Here is a 12,337-nt window from a genome sequence, read left to right on the forward strand (position 1 = left end):
TACTCGAGCCGTGGGTTTGAGCCCTGTTGTGCTTTGTGTTTCCAATGCAAAATACATTTATCACACTGTTGCTGTCACTCCCTCTCTGTGGTCCCTCAAGATGGCTGTCACATGTTAGGGGCAACTAGCTTTTTCTTCTCTGCATCTTTGCACTTTCACAACCCAAACACCTCCCCTCTGAGCAGATAGTCTGCACCTCCTGATCCGTGTCCCTCACCTGCCAGGAAGTTTCAACTTTTCTCAACCATCGCTTCAGTTCCATTGAAGGAAGTAGGAAATGGGTTTTAGACCTAGAGTGTCAGCCCTTAACTACTCTATTGATCTCTCTCAATGTCACAGGAAGAGAGAGGCTCAATTAGGTGTTGATCTTATGAGACACTAATCAGTGGTGGAACTGTCATTCACACAGCCTCTAAAAGAGAACCGCTGATGCTCTTGTACCTCACTGGGTGTTTGAGGAATAATAGAAAGGCATTCACACAATAATTGGGATAGACACATCGCATACATGAAGTATTGCCCAGTTGGGTCATTGCTGTTATGTGGTATATTTTCATATGGCCATCATAGATGCCTTAACCCTTCTGTTCTGTTGAGATCCATTTCACTTCCTCGTTGGCTGGATTCACAGTGAAAAATGTGAAAAAATAATTATAATTATGAAATAAACCTGTCCGCCATGAAAAGCCCGTTGTAAATGTAATTCTGTTCCCATCATAGTTTTCGTTTAACAAATATGCCTTGTATAACTCTTAAAATTAAATTTTTATTATAATTATAAAATTTCTTTAATATCTTCTAGTTAAATTATACTAAATTATATTAAATGTTAAATAAAAGGGCGGGAAAAAATCCAGTCATCCACAACCTCAAATGAAAGTATTCTAAATAAAATAGCTGATAATAGAACATGGAAGTTAAAAGAAAATATACAGTGGTTGAAATTTGCTAAAACAACCTGTGTCACATCGTACAAGTTTTAAAAGATTCAAACAGACTAGGCATGTGACAATAATTGATGTTTTATATCAGTCTTCAGTATTATCATTGATGATTATTGAATTAAAGGTAGAGTAGGCAATTTTGGAGAGGCTAGCAATAGCACGCTAACTTTGAAATCACTGGATCCCACCCTCTCTTCAGAGCGTCTCCAAAGCCCCGCCTCCTCCAAAACACATGACCGGTGAGCACAGCCAGAGCAGAGTCTGCAAAGCATCACAAGAAATGGTGTTACCTCATTGTCTTAAAATTCATACCATTACAATAATAATGTATGTAAACAACTTGGAGCTCTGACTTGTACCACTTTACTGCTGCAGATTCTTCCACAGAAGATATATGTACATTTCTTTTAAATATTAAACCACTTCTATTATTGATTGCTATTTAATTTGTGATTGTGCTGTGCTCCATTTCATTCATAGAGCTTACACTCATTCACTTCACACATTCATTGAACATGGGTTCAGCAGTTTGGGGATGGCTTCATCTCCTCCCTCCTTCATGAATGGAACCTTGCCATTGGCTGCGGTCATTTACTTCGCATGACGAGATCGGCGCTATGAGCCACCGCTGCTCAGGCGACTTGATGATGATGATGACTCATTATTGTGTAGTAATTTTATGTGGTTTATGTGTAATATTGTGCTATCTCCTGACGCACCTGTTATCCAGCAAACATAAGGAGTGAATGCGTCTGCTGAATATTTTTCTTAATGAGTAGAATTTGTTTTTCATTTTTCATTTTTCAGCTTCAGGCACATTCCTACTGAGCACGACCAGAGCATAGGCCTGTTTCTGAAAGTCTGGCACTCTTTCGTAGGAACTAGAGCTGCACCGATACTAAATATACCGATTGCCTATTGTTCAGAATGATATCTGCGGATATCGATAGCTTGATTTTCTTAAGGAAAAAAAATGCTGCCACTTGAACTGAGGCACTATCTGTCACGTCACATTTAATGCCATTTATTGTTTTAATTTTGTGATAAAATAGACAGAATTTGAGAGTTGAGACTTTTTTTTATAAGAAGTAACAAAGCACAAGGGATTGTTGTTTGGGAGGCATGCTACAAATAATTTTTGGTGTAGGGACCTGGCAACCCTGGATTGAACTACAGGTGATTCATGGGTTCAAATAGAGCCTGCTTTAACACATTTTTCCACCCTCTTTTGATTGACAGGGTATAATCATCCCTGATCATCGTCTTTTTTTTAAAAACAATTGGCCGATGGCCAGTAGTGAAAATATTTGCTTTTATTGTCTGATACAGATTATTGGCTGATACATCAGTGCATCCTTAGCAGGAATGCATCCGTATATTGCATGAATTACAACAAAAGCATTTTGAAATTACAGCAGGTGGGCCCAACTACTGCATGCCAACATAACATACATTTTCATTAAAACGTTTCCCACTTTATATTAGGTGGCCTTAACTACTATGTACTTACATTAAAAAATAAGTACAATGTACTTATTGTGTTCATATTGTATTGCAAAACACATTTGCTGCTATTGAGGTGGGATATGGGCAAGGACAGGTTTGATGGTATGGATAGGTTTAAAGGTGCTAAAGAGGATGTTTTGTTTTATAAATTTTTGCAATATTACTTGAAACTGTCTTTACTAACTGATAAAAGACTATTTATTAGGTGCACTGAAAGGAATAATATTAATATACATCATCTGTGCACGAGGTAGGGCCTTAAAAACATCAGCCAATCGTTTGCGCGATCATCGCGTAAATGATTGGCCCTCTGGCTTGTCAATCACTGCCATGACGTTCCTTATGAAAAACGTGCGCGGATTGGCCCTCTGGCTTGTCAATCACTGCCATGACGTTCCTTGTGCGAGACGTGCGCGGCTGCGCGCTCCAGTAACTTTCCACACTCCACAGGCGCCGCATGCAATGTTTTTGTCAGGAGACAGGAGTAACAACTGCAGATTATGAGTTACCTGCGGTGAGTCTGACATAATGTATCCACTAACACGACACAGCGAATGCCAGTGGTAAACACTCGTGTTCCAATACTCGTGCACGAGTTTTGGGAGGCGTTCCCTCGAAATGAGCTGTGAAGGAGGGGGGTTGTTCGTACGCATGCGCTCATTTCAAAAACTCACTAACAGTCTTTGGTTTCTCAGTCAACGAAAAGATCCTCTTTAGCACCTTTAAGGGTGGGTTAAGGTGTAAGGGATGGGTCAACAGTGTAATTACAATTGCAGTTACAGAAATTAATTATAGATGTAATTACATGTAGGTAATTTTTTAAATATAAGTACAATGTAAAAACATGTATGTACACAAGAAGTGCATTGTATCAAATTAATTTGAATGTAAGTACATAGTAGTTAAGGCCACCTAATATAGTGGGACCGTTTTATTAAATAAATTTGGTAACATTTTATTTTACAGTGCTATTGTTACACGTTACATGTAGTTACTGTAGTAATAACTAGAAATTATGCATAATTGCATGCAATTAACCCTGAACCAAGCCCTAACCTTAACCCTAAACCTATTGTAAGTACATGCAGTTAATTATTACTCAGTACTTTAATGTATAATTACATTGTAATACTGACACCTTAACATAAAGTGTAATCATAAATTTATTAAGCTTCATCTTTCTGCTAGAAAATAGTCCTTGACATGTAAATGCATGCTAATAGTTGGCCTCAATGAGTGCTGTAAAGTGATGAACAGGTGTTTTAAATCATTGCTGTAAACCGTGTATTTTAGGATTACAGCATCACTGCATTGACCAATCAGCATCAAGGGCCAGACAAATGTTTTATCTTAATGTTTTGGATCCCAGTACATTGAACAGTTGGGTTTCATGGTGGGTGTATTATTGACAAAACTTTCTTTTGATGTTGTAGGAAAAATGATGAGATCAACAAAATTGATAAACATCCAGTGGTGTGGTGGTTGCAAAAAATAAATAACATTTTTTATTCATGATCAGATACTCGATGAGGAATGTGAATAAAACAAACAAACAAACAAAAAAAGAGACATTTTTTTAAATTCTACATTCAAATGTCGTCAAATTGGCCTTCACATTTGATTAATCAGATAATAAATCAAATATTTACCAAACTCCCTCTGAATCCCGCACAGTGGGCTACATTGTCAATTTGAAAATATGATTAATGAAAATAGCTATTCCAGTAGACTAGGATCTCAGTGGGCAGACATTTCCACAACGAATTATTCTAGATTAAATCAATTGCAAGTCCTAAATGCTTAAAATAGAGCAGCAGACAGACAACATTTTCGTAGGCTTGGATGCTCCATCCTACGTCTACTGGGACACAGCTTTTTCACTGGAGCTGAGCGCATTATGAGCGCAAAACCATAAATATGAATGTACAGTTGTGCCAAAAAGAGCTATAACTGTTGATGCATCTTGTTCCAACTAAGCCATGTCAGCCGAGGACACAATTTTGAGGTGATTTAAATAACATACCAAGTAAACCATGTTTGTTTAATTTTGAATTTAAATATCTGTTTAATTCTGCTAATGACATTGCTAAAAACTCATTAGTAGATGCATCCAAATGAGACACTAATATATAAAGGGCTGACTCAATTAAACATCCTCCAAAATCCAATTTCCTCAATGTGGACTCTTTTAAATTTGCCGGAAGGGTACTGGCAGGACATATCCTACAGGTATCATTGTACTTCCAAAACAAGATTTGGCCAAAAACACTAGTCAAAAGAATTTGTGTTCCAAAAACAAGCAAGCAGCAGCTTTGGTGCCTATAGCCTTCATCCTAACTGAAATCAAACTTCAATTTGAGTAATTTGGAATGTCTTACAGTGTTCATGAGTCACAGTACAAACAGCATTTTTCACACAAAATGCACTGGAAACTTGACTCAGAAGTTACTTAAACACTTTGGCGTTAACATGTTGCTAAGCTAACAGCTTTATGTGTGTGTATGTTCCCCTAGAATTTAGATAAAAAAGTTATCTTACCTATCTTTTGGAACATCTTTGATTCAGGAGTATGCTTATGATACCTTAAAATGCTGCCTAATAATCAGTTCACTTTTAAAAGAGAGCCTATGTTTATTTTTGGTCTAGTAAATTCTGTGAAAACATATAATTCAGTGTTTTCATTTTTCTTTCCATTCTATCCAGTTAAGAACTGTTGGGGAAAGTTACTTTTAAAAGTAATGCATTACAATATTGTAACACAGTTTGTAGATACAGGAAGAAGGAGATGGGAAACGGCGAACGTTCAAACAAACTTTAATATATAAAATAAACAAAGAACAAAACGAAAGTAATGCCGGCAGTCATCCGTGAGGGACTGCCGGCATTACTTTCGTTTTGTTCTTTGTTTATTTTATATATTAAAGTTTGTTTGAACGTTCGCCGTTCGCCACACAAACATAATAAAACACAACATAAAATCCAGGCCTGGTCCTCTCTCGTCCTTCACTGTCGTCGCTCCCCTTTTATGCTTCTGGAGCTCCTCCGTGAGAGATTCGAGACCGGTGTAACGCGCAGCTGACGCTCGTTAACACTTGCGCCGTTCCCTCACGGCTCTCACCCACCCTGCTCGTCACAAATATTGTGTTGATTCCTAAAAATGTAACTAATTGCGTTACTTACTTTTTATGGAAAGTAATGTGTTATGTTACTTTTGCGTTATTCAACTGGGCTAGGCTTGCTTATTTGTTTAAAAAAAAAAGAAAAAAAGAAAAGCTTTTTACAACAAAAGTCAAATGAATAAGTCTCAGGCCTCAATGAAATGCCAATTCAGGCCTGCACAGTAGAGGGCACAGCACAAACAAACCTTTCAGCCGTGCTGCCATTCTGAATTGCAGAAGAATAGGATGAAGAATAGGAAAAAGATTTGATGCTCTTCAACATTAATAATAATAATAATAATTAAAGCTGCAAGCAGCGATGAAAGGGCCCTCGCACCCGGGCTCACCGCCACCTGTTGGCCTCAGGAAAACAGCGAACAGTGGGCGACATGCATGTAAGCGAGTAAATACAGGAGAATTATGGAAAAATCATGTAAAAGTGCCACACTTCCTGCTGCCAACAGGTGGCGCTATAGCTAACTGAATATTGTCATATAGATGTCTTTAGGCCAGGACTTTTATCACTCATGTGAAGTTTGGGGCAGATCAGACATAGTATGCCTGAGTTACAACAGCTTCCTCTTTCATGGCGAAACATCAGACTTTGTCAGTCCGCCACGTACACGCCCTTCAACGAAAACTCAAGATCTTTGACTTTTATCATCGCTAAGGTCTTAAGATTAGACTGGCAACATTTGATGTTGATCTGTTTAAATCTCTATGAGGAGTTAATCACAGTGTAAAACATGTCACTTCCTGTTGCCCCCAGGTGGCGCTATGACTGTAACTGAATATTGTCATGAAGATGTCTTCAGGTCAGGACTCTAATAAAACATGTGAAGTTTGGGGCAGATCGGACATTGTTTGTCTGAGTTACAACAACTTCCTTTTTCATGGCGAAACATCAGACTTTGTCATGCCGCCACGGACACGCCCTTCAGTGAAAACTCAAGATCTTCGCAATTTAACGTCACAAAGGCCTTTAGATTAGACTGACCAAAAATGACATTGATCTGATTAAATCTCTAGGAGGAGTTAATCACAGTGTAAAACATGACATTTCCTGTTGCCTACAGGTGGCGCTATGACTGTAACTGAATATTGTTATGAAGATGTCTTCAGGCCAGGTCTCTAATAAAACATGTGAAGTTTGGGGCAGATCGGACATTGTTTGTCTGAATTACAACAACTTCCTGTTTCATGGCGAAAACATCAAACTTTGTCAGGGCGCCACGGACACGCCCTTCAGTGAAAACTCTAGATCTTCGCAATATAACATCGCAAAGGCCTTTAGATTAGACTGACCAAATATGACATTGAACTGATAAAAGCTCTAGGAGGAGTTTGTTAAAGTACAATGTCTGGAAATGGCAAAAAATGACAAGTTAATTCAAAATATCTGACTTCCTGTTCGGTTTCAGATTTCACTCCAAGAGAATTTTTTGTAGGTACTGGGCTGATAAATGTGTGTACCGAATTTCAAAACCCTAGTGTAATGTAGCGAGCGGGGCTGTACGTTAGATGGCGCTATCGAGCCATTTTGCCACGCCTAATGCTGCGACCCATAGCAGACGTAAATTAATTTTGCCATGTTGATGTCTTCAGGCCAGGACTATTATCAAACATGTGAAGTTTGGAGCAGATCGGACATTGTATGCCTGAGTTACAACAACTTCCTGTTTCGTGGTGTTAATTGTATTATCACTTAGCCAAGTGCTGCATGATTTAGTGTGTTTCTAGTATGTTTGGTACTTCGTGGCATAATGAAATGTGTTACTGGGAGTGAATTCAATGTAAAGCATGCCATTTCCTGTTGACAGCAGGTGGCGCTACGACTAACTGAATATTGTGATGTAGATGTCTTCAGGCCAGGACTCTTATCACACATGTGCAGTTTGAGACATATCAGGCATAGTATGCCTGAGTTACAACAGCTTCCTCTTTCATGGCGAAACATCGGACTTTGCCAGTCTGCCACGGACACGCCCTTCAGCAAAAACTCAAGATCTTTGATATTTATCATCGCTAAGGTCTTAAGATTACACTGACAACATATGATGTTGATCTGGTTAAATCTCTATGAGGAGTTAATCACAGTGTAAAACATGTAATTTCCTGTTGCCTGCAGGTGGCGCTATGACTGTAACTGAATATTGTTATGAAGATGTCTTCAGGTCAGGACTCTAATAAAACATGTGAAGTTTGGGGAAAATCGGACATTGTTTGTCTGAGTTACAACAGATTCCTCTTTCATGGCGAAACATCAGAATTTGTCAGGCCGCCACGGACACGCCCTTCAGTGAAAACTCTAGATCTTCGCAATTTAACGTCGCAAAGGCCTTTAGATTAGACTGACCAAAAATGACATTGATCTGATTAAGTCTCTAGGAGGAGTTAATCACAGTGTAAAACATGTAATTTCCTGTTGCCTGCAGGTGGCGCTATGACTGTAACTGAATATTGTTATGAAGATGTCTTCAGGTCAGGACTCTAATAAAGCATGTGAAGTTTGGGGAAAATCGGACATTGTTTGTCTGAGTTACAACAGATTCCTCTTTCATGGCGAAACATCAGAATTTGTCAGGCCGCCACGGACACGCCCTTCAGTGAAAACTCTAGATCTTCGCAATTTAACGTCACAAAGGTCTTTAGATTAGACTGACCAAAAATGACATTGATCTGATTAAAGCTCTAGGAGGAGTTCGTTAAAGTACAAAGTCTGGAAAATGCAAAAAACGGTGAATTAATTCAAAATATCTGACTTCCTGTTCGGTTTCGGATTTCGCTCCAAGAGAATTTTTTGTAGGTACTGGGCTGATAAATGTGTGTACCGAATTTCAAAATCCTAGTGAAATGTAGCGAGCGGGGCTGTACGTTAGATGGCGCTATCGAGCCATTTTGCCACGCCCAATTCCGAAACCCATAACAGACGTAAATTTTCACCACTTCTGACGCGTGTGCAAAGTTTTGTGAGTTCTCAAGCACGTTTAGCCCCTCTAAAATGCGATTTACTTTGGAGAAGAAGAAGATGAAGAAGAAGAAGAAGAAGAAGAAGCGGAATAATAATAAGAAACGGAGCAATTCCAATAGGGTCCTCACACCATCGGTGCTCGGGCCCTAATAATAATAATAAAAGAAACACAAAAGTGATGTTTATCTAAAATAATTTTTGCTTATTAGCAAGGTTGAATTGGATCACCGTAGGTCAGCAATAAAGGCATTGGTTAATAAAGTGAGATTAAATACATAAAGTATGTAACATATTTAATTATTGCAGGTTTGCAAATTATTCTGAGTTTGCATTTTACTGTTTTACTGAATTGGTTTTGTGCAAGTGAGATGAGTAAATGCATGCTCACATTTAGAACTATAATACCCATCATGTTTACACAGCACCTTACTCACAATTTCTGTCAAGATGGGGACAGGAGAGGTGTCAATCATTAAATGAGAAAACAAAGTAACTTATGTTACATATTTGAAAAAGTAACTCAGATATTTTGTTGTAAATGTAAAATGTTACTTTACTAGTTACTAGTTACAAGTAATCTGATTATGTAACTGGCATTGCTTGTAATGCTTTACCTTAACACTGTTAAGAACCAATTCCATCAAGAAAGACAGAATCCTGAAACATTCTGCAGCAGTTTTATCAGTGAATGCAACAGAATCAACATTCAGCTTTTAAATGTCAGCTCTAGATTTAGATGTGTATGTTGCCACAGGGGTTATATAACATCTACGCCAATTCCTCTAGGCACCTCTCATATTTGGAGGATCACAATGATTCTTTGAAAATAGAAACGGTTTCTTCAAGAACCCTCCCATGACTCATAAAGCTTGTAAATCAAAGTCAACAGAGAGTCTCATATGAACATGTTCATCAAATTACACTAATGTGTCAGCAGTACACCTTTTTTTTATAACATATATTTAGGATTGTATCAAAGTAGGTAAAAATGGCTTATCAACAAAGTCTGATCTTCATACATTTTTTTTAAATAAATATTTAATATTGTATGAAATGAAAATTTAATTAGGCCTAACTAAATTTAGATAGGACTTGTTCACCCCAAAATGACTCTTCAACATGCTGTTTTTTAAAAAAAAAATAAACACCATCATTAGGCACAATAAAACAGTCCATATAACAGTCCTTGTAAGTCTTCTGAAGTCATGTGATAGCTTTGTGTGAGAAACAGACTATAAATTTAAGCCTTTATTTGTTGAAAATGTCTGGCTTAACTTGTCAACGCACCAATCTAAATATAAACAATTCGATTGCTTCATATATGATGATGCGGTGGCCTAGCAGTTCCAGGCATGTTGAACTTTGGTTGGCAGGATTGAATCTGGTCTGTAGCAATCCAATAATTTCTTGTTTTGTCACTACTGTCTCGACTGGATGTATTAATTGTTTTGAAATATGCGTGGTGCTTACCTGTGTAAAAGGTGCCACCATAATAAATATCTTAATATCTTAACACAGTTATTCCAACTCTGATGGGATACAGCAGGGTCAGCCCTAGCATTTTTGGGGCAGATAAGCAGATTTTCAAAATGGAGACCCCTACCTACGCTTTAAAGGATTAGTTCACTTTTAAATAAACTTTTGCTGATAATTTACTCACCCCCATGTCATCCAAGATGTCCATGTCTTTCTTTCTTCAGTCCATGGGCGAGGCTAGCCCCTTTTTAGGGGTGCTTCAGCACCCCTAAAAAGGAGCTCAGCACCCCTAAAACTTGGAGTAAGAAATGTTATTCTAAAATTTTTGTTCGTCTTTTACAAGGTTAAATAATGTCCAAAATATACTCTGTAGTTTGTGGTTAAAAATGTATGTGTTAAGGATGAAAATGAAAACATCCCCCTTAGCAAATGATGTCATCCTCTTCTCTTCTTCTACTTCTCCTCTGTACCTGCACCGCTCAGCACGACCGTCATCCAGCGCGAAACACGCAGAGTGAGAACCCGTTATGTAGTGTTGTGAATCAACTAAGTTGCTCCAAAGCTGTGTCTCACACTTCTTTCCTTTTACCTAGAGTTGTTCCGATTCCGAAACCATATCGGTGAGTAGCCTACTGGAGTCAGTATAAAAAAAATATCCCCCCTGGGTGATGCTACGTACTCCTCAAACCACCAACAGAGCATATAAAATACCAAAAATATAAATCTTTTTTAAAAACATCGCCAAGTAAAACGCTGCGTTTATATAGAACTGTCTCCACAACAAACGGGACACTTTTCAGACGCGCATTCCGACCTCGCCTCAGCGCCAGGCGCAAGTCAAACGAGCACGGAAAAGGTGCAGGTGACGACGAGGGAGCTTCAGTTGAACAACAGTGAACTGCAATCAGATGAGATGTTGTCAGGCTATGTCGGTAAAACTCAGAAAAATGAACACGACTGTCCAATCAGCCGTTATACTGTGCTCGTGGCGCGCACTCAAGAATTGCATGCGCAAATGCGCCGGCGCGTGCTGCATAATTACTTTATTATAGCTTAAATAAAGCGCAAAAAAGAAACTACGAGCAATGACCGTCGTTGTTCTGTTGTAAGTTAAGTCATGAAATTACCAAACATGCGATTAAAGCTGCCTCAAAACTGTGCAGGCATGTATTTGTTGACATGGTTTTAAAGCTATTGTTATCCAATTTGTTGGCCTTAAAACGTCTTAAAATGCACATATGTACACCAGGGAAATCTAAATTTTCTCAGGGGGGCATGCCCCCGAACCCCCCTAGCATACTACATTTTCTGACCTCAGTAATTAAAACCCGGCTTATTCTATATAATGAAATCTGAGGTAAACGTGCATTTCTCCAAATGTGCGCACTTTTGGACAAAGTTGTGTGTGTATGCACTGTGATCAAAAATAAATGGGACCAAACACGATTGAATTTGTGTCTCGTTATTCAATTAATAACTAGGCTAAAAAAAAAAGAAAGAAAAAAAAAATCTGGATTTTGGAGTTAGTTGAATCAATGTTAAAATGATAAAGTTACTTTTCAATAGACATATTTTTTGTTTTTGTGTGAAAAGAGGGTGGGTGGTGGCAGTGGGGCTCATTGGGTGCTCAGCACCCCTAACGCTCTGACCCTAGAATCGCCCCTGCTTCAGTCGAAAAGAAATTAAGGTTTTTGATGTAAACATTCTAGGATTTTTCTCCATATCATTCATTTCAATGGGCACCAAATGGTTGAAGGTCCAAATGGCAGCTTCAGTGCAGCTTCAAAGGGCTTTAAATGACACCAGACGATGAATAAGGGTCTTATCTAGCGAAACGATCGGTCATTAAAAAAAAAAAAAAAAAGTTTAAGTTTTATAAGCACACATGCTGGCTTTGCTCTTTTCTCCGATGCGCGTTCGTGACGTCACGTAATACACAATTACGTTGAAAAGGTCACGGTTGAAGTAGGCATAGCAACCACAGAAAAGTCACAAATTTCTGTCCTGACAAAAATTTTCTTTTAGGCTTTCTAATATTAAAACACCCAGGATACGCACACCTTTCAAGCGTGAGTTTAAAATATTCTAACTGACCGCCAGAGTGAGTTTTTTTTTTAAGGCGACGCTTATTTTAGAACGTTTGCCCTTATTGTTTCCATGGCGACGCGTGCGCGTCACGAGCGCTGAACGTAGCCACAATAACACTGTATGAGAGATGGATCATTATTATTTTGTTTTTCCTTTTTTATTTAAAATAAAACTAAAAATAAACTTGCTTACAT

General features: G+C 38.3%; 1 protein-coding gene across 2 annotated transcripts in view; it reads left to right on the top strand.

Annotated features, from left to right (window-relative positions):
* The window catches only part of LOC125277427 (CUB and sushi domain-containing protein 1-like), a 750,178-nt gene that overhangs the window by 449,197 nt on the left and 288,644 nt on the right, over positions 1-12,337 (top strand). The gene's annotated exons all lie outside the window — the stretch shown is intronic.

This window comes from Megalobrama amblycephala, linkage group LG10, assembly GCF_018812025.1.
Source record: "Megalobrama amblycephala isolate DHTTF-2021 linkage group LG10, ASM1881202v1, whole genome shotgun sequence".
Lineage (NCBI taxonomy): Eukaryota > Metazoa > Chordata > Actinopteri > Cypriniformes > Xenocyprididae > Megalobrama > Megalobrama amblycephala.